This window comes from Camelus bactrianus, chromosome 11 (genome assembly GCF_048773025.1).
Source record: "Camelus bactrianus isolate YW-2024 breed Bactrian camel chromosome 11, ASM4877302v1, whole genome shotgun sequence".
Lineage (NCBI taxonomy): Eukaryota > Metazoa > Chordata > Mammalia > Artiodactyla > Camelidae > Camelus > Camelus bactrianus.
In genome coordinates, this window is record NC_133549.1 from 82495701 (window position 1) to 82514246 (window position 18546).

The following is an 18546-nucleotide window of genomic DNA, read 5'->3' on the forward strand; positions in this document are numbered from 1 at the left end:
CTGCTTTTAACTAATCTTTTAAAAAATTTTTATAAAGGCAATACATGTTCACAGTAAAAAAAAAATTCAAACACTATAAAAAAGTGTAACACAAAAAGGAAAAGACCCTCTGCCCTCAGCCCCTGGTCTCCCAGAGGGAGTCATCACAAACACTGATTTCTTTCTAGAACTTCCCCTGTATACACAACCCAAGAAACATAGGTCAATAGATCGATTAGCCAAAAAAATGGCTGGATAGTGATATATTTATTTTATATATATATATATATATATATATATATATATATATATATATATACACTATTACTTGCTTTTTCATATTTCATATATGTTAGACATATTTTCCTAGCAGCTCACAAACAGGTTTACTGCCCTTTACAACATATGCATTTTGTTCTACTATAGAAATGTGTCATCATTTATTTAACCAATATTCCACAGGTAGCTATTTAGATTACTTCAGAGGTTTTAATATTAAATGTTCCAGTGAATACCATTACATGCAATCTTTGAAAAGTGGGGCTAGCATAGCAACAGACATTTTTTCATAGGTATTTATAAAATTAAAATTTTTGACTGATATAAAAATTTAATCATTTTCAAATATAGAGAAAGTTGGGTGTTTTGGTTTGGTTTTTTTTTTTTTTTTTTTTTTCATTTTGCTCTTTCGAAGTTTCTTCTGATTCTCAAATGACACTCTTTCTTATTTTGGTCTTCTATAAGCCTGCCCTAAGCTGTGATAAAATCAATCTCTTTAAAAAGCTATCTTGATCCATGGGATCCATAATTTTTCCTTTATCGATCATTTAAATAATGATGCTTCATGGACAAAGCTCAAGGCTGGGGCATAGCAGCAGCCTCCCCTGCCCCTTTGAACTGAGAATTCTGGAAACTTCACCCCTCAGCCTGACGGGCTGACCTTTGTTGATTTTACTTGAAGCTATTATTCTAATTGACTCGGTCCTGGCTGACATCTGGATGTGTTTTATAACAGACTGTTTTCATAATTCCACAAAAAAACTTCTCAGGATTAATATTTGTTTATTTTCATCTTCCACTGGACCTTAAATAAACTGGCAGCCAATTGTAGCAGAACTCCTTACTGAAAGCCATTTTACATAAATAAAGGGGATGGTAAATCCATCAAGACTTAGGTTTTCTGTTGCTTTAAAACCTCTTGCCAATAGAATGGCTATAAAGTCAACCAATAGCAAAATACCTAGGAATATTTGCAGGTTTGCTGGGGTAGAAGCAGTCAGATGTTATGTGGAATCTAAAAAAAAAAAAAAAAAAAAAAGAAGAAGAAGAAAAGAAAAAGACAAATGAACATAAATACAAAACAGAAACAGACTCACAGACATAGAATACAAACTTATGGTTGCCAGGTGGGAGGGGAGTGGGAAGGGACAGACTGGGAGTTCAAAATTTGTAGATACTGACAGGCATATGTAGAATAGATAAACAAGATTATACTGTATAGCACAGGGAAATATAAACAAGATCTTGTGGTAGCTCATGGTGAAAAAAATGTGACAATGAATATATGTATGTTCATGTATAACTTAAAAAATGTGCTCTATACTGGAAATTGACACAACATTGTAAACTGACTATAACTCAATATAACAACAACAAAAAAAAAAGATGCAGTCAGATGTATGAACAGGATATGCAGTTACCTTCCTGAGTGAGAAGAGGGACAGCGGGAGGAGGTAAGATTACACACATACACCTGTGGGCTGACAAGCCAGCACACAGGTGGCAAGATATTTTATGGGGATGTTACATGTTTTGTTCTCTCTGTTGTAGGCATTTTTTTCCTGCCCCACCTGAAGATTTTTTCCTTTGTTTTTGAGATCACACTCTAAAAGATATTCAAGACACCCAAATTCAGGGTGTTAATCCAGAGTTTTGTTTTTGAAGACCTAAGATTGTTGAAGGAATTAAGTCAGATCTTCCCAGAGGAAACATGGAGGTATAGATAGAGATAGAGAATAAGGAATTTGATGATGGAAGTGGGGCAGTCCTGGGCTCTGCAGTCCCAGGAGAGCCACTGGTGTAGTTCCAGTCTTAATGGAAAAGTAGGATAAGACTAATGTCCCAGCTCAGGGCAGTCAGGCAGGAGGAGTTCCCTCCTACTCAGTCTTTTATTCTACTCATGTCTTCAGCTGATTGGATGGGACCCACTCACATTAGGGAGGGCAATCTCCTTTACTCAGTCTATCGATTCAAATGTTAACGTCATTCAGGAACACTCCCGCAGACACACCAGAAAAACATTTGACCAAGTATCTGGGCACCTCATGGCCCAGTCCACTTGAAACATAAAATTAACCTTCATAGCCGGTATACCCAAAACGTGAGCTGAAATAGCACAACCCGAGTTCATTTATAGACCTGAGGTATACAAGTAAATCCACGGCCAGACAAACAGCTACTGTGCTGCGGCCACCAAGCGAGCAGGAAGACACAGCAAAGGGAATGTGTTCTCCCCTAACACAGGTAACACTTACAGTCCAGCATCCCATCTCAGGAACATCCTGAGACATGTCAGAGCTTTGCAGAAAAGGTCCTGTTCTATACAGAGATGACCCTTCTATCCCTGGTCTTTTAAGTTCACCCAATTCCCGGTTGGAACTTCCAAGCGAGCCACAAAAAGAAACCGTTCTGAGGCCTTGGCTTCTTCCTACTTTTCTCAGCGCAACTGCTCTGACCTTATCCTTCAGGCTTCTAAGTCCTCCACCCTGCACTCGGGGCGTGTGTTAGCCTTCCCCCCCAGCCTCTCAATGCGATGAGCTCTGACTCACTTTTGGGGCTTTATAAACTTAAGATTCCCTTTGGGCACTAAATTCTTTTTTGTGGCACTTCCTATGTTCTCTGCAAAAGCCTCTCTCCTCTGACCCAAGCCACAGGAGCCCCCAGGCTGTGCAGAGGGTGGGGATTTGGGCCCAAACCAGTAAGCAGGCTTATCCTGAAGATGGACCAAGCATCCTGCCAAATAGTCTCAGAGAATCTGCTTCTAGGGGAAAAGGAGGAAAACACACATACACACACAAAAATCAGAACACTATCTTATTGGTTCTGTTTCTCTGAAGAACCTTGACAAATACACCTATCTATGCCTCTGTACAATTATCTCTGTAGCATAAATTCATGGGAGAGAGATTGCTGGGCAAAAGTATGTATGTTTTCACATTTTTGACACACACTGACAAATTTCCATTCAGAAATGTTGTGTTTGTTACAACATTGCTGCTTCTCAGTGTTGTTATTTTAAGTCAATTCTGTCAAATTGTCCTTTAAGTTTTCTGACTCTTAGATCTTGCTTCTAGAAGCCTCCTCCACCCCCAAATTATACAATTATTCTCCTGGCTTTCCTTCAGATACTTTTATGGTTTTATTATTTTATATCTAATTAATTTGATAAGGATCTAAATGTATTACTGTTGTTGGAATTTTTGTTGTGAGGATTTTGCCAAATAAGTAGTTAGTTGAGCTAATGTACTTTACTGAGTAACAACCCTTGCTACACTGATTTAAACACCAATTTTACTATTTTAGAAAACTTCATGCATATATACATCTGTTTCTGGATACGTGTTTCTGCTCCATCTCTCCCCACTGGTCCATCTCCTCTGAGGTTAGTTCAAGGCTGTTCTGATCACTGAAACATCGTGATACGCTTTAATAGCTACACAGCAATTAACAGATAATTACCCTCCTCTTTTCCAGAATTTTCTTGGCTTCCCTGGCATGTTTCACTTCCAGATAAACTTTAGAATCTTTGGTTAAGTTCTGAAATAAAATCATGTTGGGATATTGACTAGGGTTATACTAAGTTTGCAAGTTAATGGAAGGAACTGACATCTCTGCAACACTGAATACATTCATCCTGAAGACTGTTCTGCAGTTTTATTTTTTAAGTGCTATTTTTATGTTATCAGGCTCATGCCATATCCATTAAAGGGATTTGGCAGTTTCTTTTTGCAGCAGTTTCTGGTACAGTTTCAGTAAAATAAACTATCTGTTCCTTAAGTTTCAGCCACATATTATTATTATTCTCTAAATAGTCTGTAATTGCTGTTCTCATTTATCTGTAATATCAAGAGTTGTTTTTAAAAGTATTTTTGAGGTTCCAACGTGTGTCTGCCTACCCTTCTGTCACTTACTTCTAGTAGTGTTCTGTTTGGAAATGCTTTTGAACTTTCCACATGACCTGTGTCCACAATTCTTTAACTTTTCTATAACAATTCTGCAATTGTTGTCCGTGCTCTCCTGCTGTTATCCTCAGTACATGGACTTTTGTGGATCTAACCTCAGCTTCCTGTCTTTGCATTCATCATCTTTACCCCTCTACAATTTTCCTTTTCCTGTGGGATGACTTTTATGTTATGCTTTAATAGCCACCTGGCAATTACCAATCAATGATTTGCTTATGAAAGTTTCTGCAACGCTAATCTGTTCATCATTGCTTCTGTGCCTTTTGGGAGGGGAGGGGTAATTATGTTTTTCACCTTAAAGCTATCAATTTCTTGTCACAGCTTGTCCTCATTCACAACTTCACAGTACTCTTACATTTTATTGAGAATTCAAGTGCAGATTTTCAAATGACTTCTCCTTTTTCTTGGAGGCAGTGTGGTGTTCTAATTCCAAATGAAACCAGGTGTGTGGTGTCTTTATTTTGCTTACTTATCCCTATAAAGGAAGGGCCACACAGCATTGGGAGGGGTCTGTCAGAGACCACTGGCTTCCAATTAGAATCATGCAAGCTGCAAAGAATGGAGAAGTTGCGATTTCCAAGCACTCGCCTTTTCCAGGTGAGGGTCCAGTAGGGTGTGGAAGGTAGGGGTGGACTAAGAATTGGAGATGGAGGTAACACGAGGTTTCAGCACAGCGCTAAGCAGTTTATTTTTCTTATTTCTTAGGGCACTGTCAAGACTGACCTTGGTAAGAGCAGGACCACCCTGCCCCTGCATTTGAGTTCACATGGACTTCTCTCTCCACCAAGGCAAATACAAGTAGGTGGACAAATCCTGAACCATCTCATCTGGGGCCCCGGATGTTTGGTTCTCCCCTCCTCATAACCCATATGATCTCCCTGTGGCTTTGTGCTCTCATTCCACAGACTTCAAGTCTTCTTGTCTCTTTTTTGAGGATACCAAGCAGATGTTTCCTAAAACACTTTTCCCTTTCCTGTAGATGACTTTAGACATCTGCTCTTTCTCTAAGTCCTCTAGATAACATGTTATTTTCCTTGAGCTGCAGAATCATTCCATGGAAACTTCTTAATGTTTGCTCATACAAGGAAAAAGTGTATCCAGGCTTGGCATCCACCAACAGACACAGGATGTGAATTGCTCTGGGTCACTGCCCTATCCTTCCTCTTGAGTTCAGTGGCCCTCCCTCCGAGGACTGTCTGGAGAGCTGATAAATAGAGCCCTTAGCCCCATTTTCACTTCAGAGCAGTCACTCAGGTGGAGTCAGATCACAGACCTTAGTAAGGCGATGACATCCCCCAGCCATGGACTACCAGGTTCTACAGTTACAGTCAGATGCAGTCTATAGACCTTTTTAGGGTTCACCATTTCCTGAACAAACCATGTGCCTTTGTGAAAGCTGTCACTTTATTCAGGAATGTTCTTCCCCAAACTGCATCTACTTATCAACATTTGGAGCCCAGATGTCATGCCACCTCCTTGGTGGAACTCCTGAGGATTCCTTTCCTACCTACCACCTGGGAACTGTTATGTATAAAGTCTGACTTAAGTGATCCATGTTTGAAATACAGAGATCCACCTAGCTGTCCACTTGTTCTGCTTTGTAGCTAGCCTGTAATTCATCTTTGTGTTCCAGAGCTGGGACAGGCCACAGAACACGATGGACAAGCAACTCTTGAAGTAAGCATGTTCACAAGGACACTGCAACCACTTCCAGGAGGGTCTTTGCCCTGCTGATTCTTCCAGGAACAGTTTTAACAGTAAGAGCCACATATGAAACTTACTGGCCATGCAAAGGATATCAGATCGTGCACAACATAATGACATAATTATAATATATAAATAACAATCATGCATAGCAATCAGTAACAATAATAGTAACTAATTATAATGGAGAAAACTGATATATGATTATTAATAACTATCATCATGAGAAACATTACTTTGGAAGAGGTTGGCTTCTCTCCAGAGCTGAGTGCCCCAGAGTGGAGACAAGACAGAACAGAGAAAATGGGTGATAGAAAGACATGATTCTCTGTGGGAAAAGGCGAGAGGGGGAGCCTTAAAACAGATCAGCATGGTGTAATCTGCCACCTTTCCACTCTCTTAGCTATTCTCTACCTTTCTCCTGTCTACACCACAACCAGCAGTGGCAATGGTGGTAACTAGCATGGGATGTGAATTAACCAGGAAAAGAGAGCAATTCATCACATCCAGGGTCTCCCTCCAACTCAGCCCAACCCAGTGAGGTGTGGAGAACAGGAAACTGAATCTCAGAGATCTGTCGAGAACTGAGACCCATCCCTTCCTGACCCAAAATGTGGTACCCATTTTCTGTTATTGGCCACTTATAGGGGAAGCCCCAAACAGGAACAAGGCAGCAAATGTGCCCTGTAAACCACAAAAGGAGGCAGTGTGATGACACTGCAGTTCTGTGGATATGCCTCTAGCAGAGCAGCAGATGCATCTGGGGAGTCCTGGTCCAGCTCTCTTCCCCCAAGTTCTTGTTGGCACCCAGAGGACTCAGCCATCATGATGGAAAAGATGGGTGCTATCTCAACGTTAAAACCAGACTGGAACAGCTTGTGTGAAAAAGCTAAGCTGAGTCAGAGTCAGAACAGTCAAGGATTACCTTCCTTAGGATCTTCCTTCTCACAAACCTACATACATCTAAGACAGAACATCTGCTACTCTCTTGAGAGACACTGATTGATTTCTGGTCATACACAGCAAACTCCTGGCCATTCCAAAACTGAACCTATATGTGTGCTTAGCTGCTGAGTTCCCTATAAGAATACCCAGGAATTTGTGTGTGGGAAATTAAGTAGTAATCAAAAATACTGGGAGCACTGGACATAGCTGAGAAGGAGGTTGGGGAGACCATGGGAGACTGAGGGACCTCAGGTCATCTGGTTCAGACTTCGGGTGTGACTGCCCCTCTTCAACATCAGAACCTAATTTGGCAAATTATACCCCTTATGTCTGGGTTTTCTCTCAGAAGCTAGAGACCCAGAGATGGAGAAACTGTGGGGACTCTGAACTCCCACTTCCTCGCTCTCTTGGAAGTCAGGTTCCAGGCATCCTTCTGTAAGAAAGGTCCCTGCAAACCTCTTCCTACTCAGCTCAAATCCCAGGAGTTTATGTGGCTGCCTTTATATTTGCTGTTCTGTTCTTCTTCTTAACTGAATATGGAGTGGGACACTGTTTTTCCAGCTCCTTTGGGGGAATGATACAGGAATTAACAAGAAACAGTTATGTGGACTCCGAAATCTTCACAATCACTTTGGGGGTTGGTCCCTTACGCTGTGGTTCCCATAAGCCCTGATCACCTCCCTCTCCTCTTCCATTCCTGATGGCAAAGATTTTCTGTTGTTTGTTTACTTTTTTTAACTCCTTGATCCTTCTCCTTCCCTGAGACCACTTTCTTCAGGAAAGCCCATCTATCTAGTCTCATATGACTGACAGAAGAGATCATTGTGAGATATCCCAACCCTCCCTCCTCCTTGGTGTGTGAAGTGCATTTGAGGAGTAAAGTCTAGAATCATGGAAGATGGAAGTGTCTGGGTCTCCTCGAAGAGCTAAATATGCAGTCTTCCCATTAAGCCCTGGAAAAGCAGACAACAGACTAGCCAGTGTATCAGTCAGCATAAGACTAAGTTATGCTTCAGTAACACACAACCTCCAAATCTCAGTGGTTTAAAATAACAAGACCTATATCTTCTCATGCCATAAGCCCCCTTGGGGTTAGCAAGGAAGCCCTGCTCCTTGCAGTCACTCAAGAATCCAGCCTGATGGAGCACTCACTATTTCCAAGATTCCAGTCACTGTACAGAGGGCAAGAGTACTACAAAGGATCTCACACAGCAATTAAAAGCTCTGGCTTCGAGAAGAAGCATTACTTCCACTCATAGGTCATTCCCCAGAAGGAACCACACAGCCCCACTCAACCACAAGGGAACTAAAAAGTACAATCCTACCATATGCCCAGAGGGAGTAAAAAGAAGAAAATGTGGCAAACAGCATTAACAATGGCTACATACAGCTGCATCTGCCTCCTATGGTCAGAAGCATCAATCCTCAGACCAGCAAGTACAGCTGCTCAGTGAAAGATTGTGGTGACATTCAAGGGGAGCCACAGTGCTTCTAGCAGACCGGGGAGGCGATAACCACCTTTCACGTTGGAGAAGGGCTTCTAAGAGCCACTGTATAGTTTTAACTTTCTTTTTCATTTTTTCTTAACTTGCAGGCTAATTTTTCTACCTTGAGTTAGGTTCACCACAGAAAATTAGCTGTTAGTAAAAACTGGCACTGATTTTGGAGATGGAAAAAAATTGAGTGTGAATTACACCTTGAAATCACTGACAAATTGTCAGCAGAACTAAACTGATTACTTCCTCCTTTGGGGTGGAGGTCAGTGCTATTCCAGGAGTCAGGCCCTTTGTATAGGGCTGGAAGTTACAGGCAATCACTTCAGAACTCTTCAACTTCTTTTCTTTTCCAATAAACAGGGGGAGGGTTAGATTACATGTCTCTAGGATCTCTTTTGTTCTGAAATGTTGAAAATGTAAATTAAGGAAAATTAATTTTCACTGCTGCTATTGCTAAAAATAATCCCATCTTCTTGGCCAGCACCTTATTCCCCCTGAGCACATGATGTTAGAGTTCCTCGGATTAAGTCCTAGAGCCCATTTTCTCGTTTGGCTCCCTTCCCTGGTGTAAGTTCCTCCTGTCCTGTTTGTGCCCAAGACCTCCAGATTGATACCTTCAGATATTCAAGTATATGCATTCAGATACCTTCCTTGTATCTCCATCTCTCATAGACATCTAAAAACATCCCAAAGTGATGGCCTCTCTCCCACCCTCAACCTGATGTTCTTTCAGTGTCACCAATCTTAGTAAGCCAGTTGCTTATGCTCAAGACCAAGGAATTATTTTGGACACCTCTTCCTTCATTCTCATCCAGTCGAATCCTTCTATCCAATAATCCTAATCTATCCTACCTCTCAAAGGGTTCAACCCATTCTCTCCTCTCCACCTCCACCGCACCACCCCAGGTTGAGCCAGTGTCATAAATTTCGTAGATGTGTGTGTTCAGTCATCCCCCATGCTGGTCTTAGTGCCTCTGCTTTTACCCCCCAATCCCTACTGGACACAAAAGCTGATGATATTTTAAAGAATAAACTGGATCACACCACTTGCTTAAACTCTTTAGTGGCATCCCCTTTAACTTTGGATTGAGTCCTCAGTCCCACCAGACAACTGTCACCTGCACCTCACACACATCTTCTACCATCTCTTGTCACCCTCCTTCTTGCTTACAAGATTCGTACTCACAATCCTTTTATTGTTTGAAATGTTATCCCTTCCCTTACCCTGCCTCATCACTTTTTCCCATCATGTTCGCTCTGCCTGCCATGTTTTTCCTCCACATCTCGGCCTGACCTTTCCCTGACTCCTCCTCTGCCATTCACCTAATGGTTGTTTCCTCGGGTAGAATTTCTCTGCCACTCATTCTAAGCTAGATCCCCTTTTTGATGGCTCCTTTTATTCATTTACATCATTTATCATACATTTTAATTAGGTTTATTTCAAATTGTTAGTCATGTGCTTTCTCTCTGAAACTGTAAGCTCTGTGAGGGCAAGCATACCTGTTTGCTCATCACTCTGTCCAGCCTCTTTCCACAAAACTGGCAGTATTTGGCACATAATGAGCATCAAGAAATATCTGTATACTAAATGAATAATTCAAATTACCTAACTCTTGGAATATTGTAACAAAGATGACTTCCAAGCTCATTCAACATGTTACCAAAACAAAAGATGCAAGATGACACATGCACAAAGCTATTTTATGACAACACTATATAGAACAGAAAAAGACTGAAATGACACCTGTGCCCATAAGTCAGGGACAAGTTAAATAGCCTACAGTACATTTGCACAATGGAAGAGTATACAGCTCTAAAAAGGCATACGTGTCATCCACATATAATGACAATTTTACCTCTTCTCTTCCAATTTGGATCCCTTTTATTTCTTTTTCTTATCTAATTTCTATGGCTAGGACTTCCAATACTATATTGAATAGAAGTGGTGAGACTGGACATCCTTGTCTTGTCTTAGTGAGAAGGCTTTAAACTTTTCAGCACTGAGTATTATGCTGGCTGTAGGTTTGCCATAAATGGCTTTTATTATGTTCCCTTTATACCCACTTTGGTTACAGTTTACCATAAATAGGTGTTGAATTTTATCAAATGTTTTTTCTGCATCTATTGAGATGATCATGTGATTTTTTTCTTTTCTCTTGTTGATGTGGTGTATCACATTGACTGATTTGTGTATGTTGAACCATCCGTGTGTCCCTGGGATGAACCCAACTTAATCATGGTGTTTGATCTTTTTTATATGTTGTTGGACTCTTTGCTAATATTTTGTTGAGGATTTTTGCTTCTATGTTCATCAATGATATTGGCCTTTAGCTTTCATTTTTGGTAGTGTCTTTGTCTGGCTTTGGTATCAAGGTGATGGTGGATTCATAGAATGGGTTTGGGAGTATTCCCTTCTCTTCAAACTTTTGGAAGAATTTGAGAAGGATTGGTACAAGCTCTTCATTGTATGTTGGATAGAATTCCCCAGTGAAGCCATCTGGTCCTGGACTTTTGTTTGCAGGGAGGTTTTTTAATTCCTGATTCTATTTCACTTCTAGTGATTGGTCTGTTCAAAAATCTATTTCTTCTTGATTCAGTTTTGGTGGGCTGTATGTTTCTAGAAACTTGTCTATTTCTTCTAACTTGTCCAATTTATTGCCATATAGTTGTTCATAGTATTCTCTTATGATTTTTTGTATTTCTGTGGTGTTGGTTGTAATTTTTCCATTTTCATTTCTTATTTTGTTTATTTATGTGTTCTCTCATTTCTTATTGGTGAGCCTGGCCAGAGGTTTGTCAATTTTGTTTACTCTTTCAAAAAACCAGCTCTTGGCTTGATTGATTTTTTTCTATTGATTTTCAATCTCAATTTTATTTCCTTCCTGATCTTTAATATTTCTTACCTTTGGGTTTTGTTTGTTCTTCTTTTTCTAATTCTTTTAGGTGGTAGGTTAGGTTGTTTCTCTAGGATTGTTCTTGTTTTTTGAGGAAGGCCTGTATCACTATGAACTTCCCTCTTAGGGCTGCTTTTGTTGCATCCCATAGATTTTGTGTGGTTGTGTTTTCACTGTCATTTGTATCAAGGTATTTTTAAATTTTTTTTGATTCCATCATTGACCCATTGGTTTTTGTTTTGTTTTGTTTTGTTTTGTTTTTAGTAGCATGTTGTTTAGTCTCTATGCTGTCATTTTTTTCTCATTTATTTTTCTGTGGTTGATTTCTAGTCTCATGCCACTGTGGTCAGAGAAGATGCTTGGAATAGTTTCTATCCTCTTACATTTGTTGAGGCTTTTCTTGTGCCCAAGGATATGGTCTATCCTAGAGAAAGTTCCATGAGCACTTGAAAAGAATGTATATTATGTTTTTAGGGGATGTAATGTCTTAAAAATATCAACCAAGGCCAACTGTTCTATTTTGTCATTTTGTATCTCCATTGCCCTATTGATTTTCTTTCTGGAAGACCTGCCAATTATGTCAGTAGGGTGTTAAAGTCTCCTACTATTATTGTATTCCCATCAGTTTCTACCTTTATGTCTGTTAGTATTTATTTTATATATTTAGGTGCTACTATATGGGGTACATATATGTTAACAAATATAATATCCTCATTTTGTATTGCTCCTTTGATCATGATATAGTGTCCTTCTGTATATTTCTTTATGGCCTTTGTTTTATTTTTATAGTGAAAAATTTTCATATTTATAATTACTGAGGTAGACTCAATTTAGATGATTCCAATCTTTTTTGACAACATCCAAAGCATCATAGTCAGGAGCCAGTCATACACATGCCTTCTTCTCTCCATCAGGACTGATCAGGGTGTTGAACTTAGCCATGTCAATGTCATAGAGCTTCTTCACAGCCTGTTTGATCTAGTGCTTGTTGACCCTGACATCCATAATGAACACATTTGTGTTGGCTTCTGTCTTCTTCATGGCTGAATTGGTGGTCAGTGGGAATCTGATGATGGCAGAGTGCTCAAGCTTGTTTCTCCTAAGGGCACTCTTCTGAGGATATTTGGGCTGCCTTCTGAACCAAAGTGCTTTGGGCCATCAAAAAGTGGATGACGTCCAGATTTTTTTTTTCTTGTGTGTGGCTGTGGATGCCTTTCAGCACTGCTTTCTTGGCCTTCAAAGCTTTTGCTTTCACTTCAGCTTTGGGTAGGGTGGGGGCTTCCTTCTTCACTTTTGGCGCCATCTTCATGAAAAAGGGCTTTATAGCTTTTATTTTAAAGTCTATTTTTTCTGATATGAGTATTGCTACTCCCTCATTCTTGTCATTTCCATTTGCATGAAGTATCTTTTTCCATCCTCTCACTTTTGACCTATGTGTGTCCTTCACTCTGAAGTGTGTCTCTTCTAGGCAGCATGTTGTAGGCTTTTGTTTTAGTATCCAGTCTGCCAATCTGTGTCTTTTGAATAGAGCATATAGTCCATTGACATATATAGTAATTATTGATAGATGTGTGTTTATTGTCATTTTGAACTTTCTTTTCCAGTTGATTTTGTATTGTCATTATATGCAGATGACATGATACTATATATATATAAATCTTAAAGTTTCCACACAAAAATTACTAGAGCTGATAAAAGAATTCAACAAGGTAGCAGGATATAAGATTAACATACAGAAATTATTTGCATTTCTTTACACTAACAATGAAATATAAGAAAAGGAAAGAAACAATCATTTTAAAATTGAATCCAAAAAAATAAAATACTTAGAAATAAATCTGACCAAGGAAATGAAAGATGTATATGTGGAGAACTACAAAACATTGACTAAGGAAATTAAAGATGACTTTAAAAAACGGAAAGATATCCCATGCACTTGGATTGGAAGAATTAATACTATTACAACTGCTGTACTACCCAAAGCAATCTACAGATTTAATAAAATCTCTATCAAATAACCCAAATTTTTCACAGAAATAGAACAAATAACCCTAAAATTTAAAATCACAAAAGACCCAGAATTGTCAAAGCAATACTGAATAAGAAGAATGAAGCTAGAGGAATAACACTCCCAGGCTTCAGACAATACTACAGAGCTACAGTAATCAAAACATCATGGTACTGGTACAAAAACAGACACATGAATCAATGGAACAGAATAGAGGGCCCAGAAATAAACCCACAAACTTTTGGTCAATTAATCTTTCACAAAGGATGCAAGAACATACAATGGAGTAAAGACTCTCAACAAATTGTCTTTTCAGCAAATGGTGTTGGGAAAACTGGACAGCTGGATGTAAATCAATGAAATTAGAAAACTCCCTCACACCATACACAAAAATAAGCTCACAATGGCTTAAAGACTTAAACATAAGACAAGACCCTATAAACCTCATAGAAGAAAACATGGGCAAAACATTATCAGACATAAATCTCAGCAATGTTCTAGAGCAATCTACCCAAGCAATAGAAACAGAAGCAAAAACAAACAAATGGGACCTAATTAAACTTATAAGCTTTTGCACAGCAAAGGAAACCATAATCAAAACAAATTGACAACCTATAGAGCGGGAGAAAATTTTGCAAAAGATGAGACTGACAAGGGCTAACATCCAGAATATATAAACAGCTCATACAACTTAATATGAAGAAAACAAACAACCCAATCCAAAAATGGGCAGAAGACCTAAACAAGCAATTCTCCAATGAAGAGATAAGAATGGCCAATAGGCACATGAAAAAATGCTCAATATCACTAATCATCAGAGAAATGCAAATCAAAACTACAATGAGGTATCACCACACACTAGTCTGAATGGCAATCATTAAAAAGTCCACAAATGATAAATGCTGCAGACGTTTTTGAGAAAAAGGAACCTTCCTACACTGTTGGTGGGAATGTAGTTTGGTGCAGCTGTTAAGGAAAACAGTATGGAGATTCCTCAAAGAACTAAAAATAGATTTACCATATGATCCAGCAATCCCACTCCTGGGCATATATCCAAAGGGAAACTTAATTCAAAAAAACACATGCACCCCAATATTCAAAGCAGCACTATTTACAACAGCCAAGCCATGGAAACAAGCTAAACATCCATCAACAGATGACTGGATAAAGAAGTTGTGGTATATTTATACAATGGAATACTACTCAGCCATAAAAAATAACAAAATAATGCCACTTGCATATGGATGGACCTGGAGAATGTCATTCTAAGTGAAGTAAGCTAGAAAGAGAAAGAAAAATACCATATGATATCGCTCATATGTGGAATCTAAAAAACAAAAAAAAGGCAAAGGAACTTATTTATAAAACAGAAACCAGGGAAAGAGAAGCAAGATGGCGGAGTAGAAGGATGCTTGTAGCTCACCCTCTCCCACAAATACACCAAAACTCACATCTACGGACCGACTAAGCCAACCAGAGTGCCTGCCAAACTCTGACAGAACATTGCCCTCTTTGAAAGACAAGGACACCAAAAATCTGGTAGGAGAAAAGAAAAAAAGAAAGATGAAAAAGCGAAACAGTGCAGGACTGGTCCCACAGGGAAGGAGTGGCAAAGGAGGACTGGCGCTCATTCACTGGGTCTCCCCTCTCCAACGGAGAGGCCAGCAGGATGGAGGGGGATCCTCCAAGGCTCAGATCTGCCCCGAGCACCCCTTGACCAACAGAACTGAGTTAAACAGGCACAAAGGGTCCCCACAACACCCAGCCCAAGGTGCGAGCCAGCAGCTGCGGCCAGGACAGGCTGCACGAGCTGGGTGGAGGACAGGGGTGGCTGCACTGAGGCAGCCCCAGGGGACTGCAGGGTGCTGCATGCTGTGGCTGGGAGGGGATATGGAGCAGAACAACCTCAGTTCTCCATAAATTGTGAAAAAGCAAAGCAACACAGCCCTGGGGGGACTGGTGCCGTAGCTTTTGTCTCCTCAGACCTGCACCACCATTACTGGTGCTTCTAGTGAGAAGAGAGGCAGGGCACGGCCACAGCCACCATCTCCTCCTGTGCACAGCAACTGGGTGGGGCCGGGACCGAGACCTGAATCCACACCCAGGGGCTCCACAACCTCCTAGGCAGGACTGAGACTTGTTTACAGCCTGAGGCAGATAGGATCTTTCTGTCCTGGCACCTCAGAGAACTTGCATGACCAAGACAAACAAAGAGCTGAGATTTGGCATGGAGCAGGGGTGGGGCCATTCCGCAGTATTCCCCGAGCCCACCTTCGGAGTGCTGACCTGATGCGGAACAGACAGCTGCACAGAGCAGCAGAGTGACTGGCTCTGGGAGAGGGTGGGTGGCCACCTGCCTTCCTGGCAGGAACGCAGCACCTGACCACACTGCTGGAAGGGGGCATGATCCGCCCACCTGCCATGCCTGAGTGCAGCATCTGACTATGGCATCGGGAGGGGGAGTGACCCACCCGCCCACCGGGTAAGAGCTCAGCACCTGACCCAGTGTTGGGAGGGGGTGTGATCTGCTAGCCGACAGCCACTGGGAGCAGCACAGACAAGGGTGCCAACAGAGGGCCTCTGGAAACAGCAAGCTGAGTTCACGAAACAGAGCAAAGACACAAAGACCTCTCGATGAAATCATTTAGAGCACACCATCTCCAGGAGAACTAGATGCCCAATACTCCGTAAGCCACAGTGCCAGAGAGGTATGAGCAAGATGAAGAAGCAGAGAAACCACTCCCAATTAAAAGATCAAAAGAAATCCCCTGAAAGCATGATCAAGGAAATAGACATTCATGGCTACTAGATCAAGATTTCAAAAAAGGAGTGATCAAAGTGCTGAAGGAACTAAAAGAAATAGTGTTTAGAGATATAAAATATGTCAAAAATGAAATAGAAGCTATAAAGAAGAACTAAGTAGAATTAGTAAACTTATTTGCTGAGATGAGAGCTGACCTGCAGGCTGTACAAACCAGGCTAGACAATGCAGAGGAATGAATAAGTGACCTAGAAGACAGGACAACAGAAAGCACCCAATCAGAACAGCTGAGAGAAATACAAATAAAAAAACAATGAAAACAATATAAGGGACCTATGGGATAATATAAAGCGTGCCAATCTACACATAATAGGGGTTCCAGAAGGGGAAGAAAGATCAAAGGGGATTGAAAAGGTTTTTGAAGAAATCATGACTGAAAACATCCCAAACCTAAAGAAGGAATCAGATATCCAAGTACAGGAGGCTCAGAGGGTCCCAAACAGGAAGAACCCAAACAGACCCACACCAAGACGTATTATAATCAAGATGGCCAGAGTCAAGGATAAAGAAATGATCCTAAAGGCAGCAAGAGAAAAGGAAAGAGTGAATTACAAGGGAACCCCCATAAGGCTCTCAGCTGATTTCTCTACACAAACACTACAGGCCAGAAGGGAGTGGCAAGATATATTCAAGGTCCTGAATGAAAAAAAGATGTAGCCTAGGATACTCTATCCAGCAAGGCTATCCTTTAGAATAGAAGGAGAGATAAAGAACTTCACAGACAAGAAAAAACTAAAAGAGTTTAGCAACACTAAACCCATGCTAAAAGAAATATTGACAGGTCTACTCTAAATAGAAGAGAAGCAGGCTGCTACAAAAATGAGAAACTCATAACTGGAAAGGAGATAACTGCCATGAATTACAAAAAGAATAAACACAAAATTGTAAAAGAAGACATCTAAATCATTGAAAGTGGGAGAGGGAAGCAAGGAAAGCCATTGTGGAAAACAGTATGGAGAGTCCTCAAAAGACTAGGAATAGACTTACCATATGACCCAGGAATCCTGCTCCTGGGCATATATCCAGAAGGAACCCTACTTCAAAATGACACCTGCACCCCAATGTTCATAGCAGCAGTATTTACAATAGCCAAGACATGGAAGCAACCTGAGTGTCCATCAGCGGATGACTGAATAAAGAAGATGTGGTATATTTATATGATGGAATACTATTCAGCCACAAAAACCGACAACATAGCACCATTTGCAGCAACATGGATGTTCCTGGAGAATGTCATTCTAAGTGGAGTAAGCCAGAGAGAGAAAGAAAAATGCCATCTGACATCACTCATACATGGAATCTAAAAAATAAAATTAAAAAAAAAAACATATACAAAACAGAAACAGACTCATAGACATAGAATACAAACTTGTGTTTGCCAAGGGGGCGGGGGGTGGGAAGGGACAGACTGGGATTTTAAAATACAGAATAAACAAGATTATACTGTATAGCATAGGGAAATATATTCTAGACCTAGTGGTAGCTCATAGTGAAAAAAAAGTGACAATGAATATATATATGTTCAGGTATAACTGAAAAATTGTGCTCTACACTAGAATTTGACACAACATTGTAAAATGACTATTATTCATTAAAAAAAGTAAAAATAAATAAATAAATTAAATTAAAAATAAAAATATAAAACAGAAACAGACTCATAGACATAGAAAACAATCTTATGGTTACCAGGGTGGGAAGGAGATGGGAAGGGATAAATTGGGAGTTCAAGATTTGCAAATACTGACTAGTATATATAAAATAAACAAGCCTTTACTGTATAGCACAGGGAACTATATTCAAAACTCGTAGTAGCTTATGGTGAAAAAGAATATTAAAACAAATATATGTATATTCATGTATGTCTGAAGCATTGTGCTGTACCAGAAATTGATACAACATTGTAAACTATCTATACTTCAATTGAAAAAAGTTTTTTTAAAAAAAGGGAACCTTAATTCAAAAAGACACATATACCCCAATATTCAAAGCAGCACTATTTACAATAGCCAAGATATGGAAACAACCTAAATGTCCATCAACAGATGACATGATAAAGAAGTTGTTGTATATTTATATAATGGAATACCTCTCAGCTATAAAAAAAAATAAAATAAAATAATGCCATTTGCAGCAACATGGATGAACCTGGAGACTGTCATTCTAAGTGAAGTAAGACAGAAAGAGAAAGAAAAATACCACTTAATATCACTTATATGTGGAATCTTTAAAAAAAAAAAAGACAAACTTATTTATATAACAGAAACAGACTCACAGACATAGAAAACAAACTTATGGTTACCAGGTGGGGAAGAGGGTGGAAAGGGATAAATTGGGATTTCTAGATTTGCAGATACTAACTGATATACATAAAATTAGTAAAGAACAAGTTTATACTGTATAGCACGGGGAACTATATTCAATATCTTATAGTAACCTATGGTGAAAAAGAATATGAAAA

At 39.8% G+C, this 18546-nt stretch overlaps 1 long non-coding RNA gene and 1 pseudogene across 1 annotated transcript in view; both read right to left on the reverse strand.

Moving 5' to 3' along the window:
• The window catches only part of LOC123611874 (uncharacterized), a 175663-nt gene that overhangs the window by 71056 nt on the left and 86061 nt on the right, over positions 1 to 18546 (reverse strand). The window lies entirely within an intron of this gene.
• Positions 1400 to 17397, reverse strand: LOC141579179 (large ribosomal subunit protein uL23 pseudogene; annotated as a pseudogene).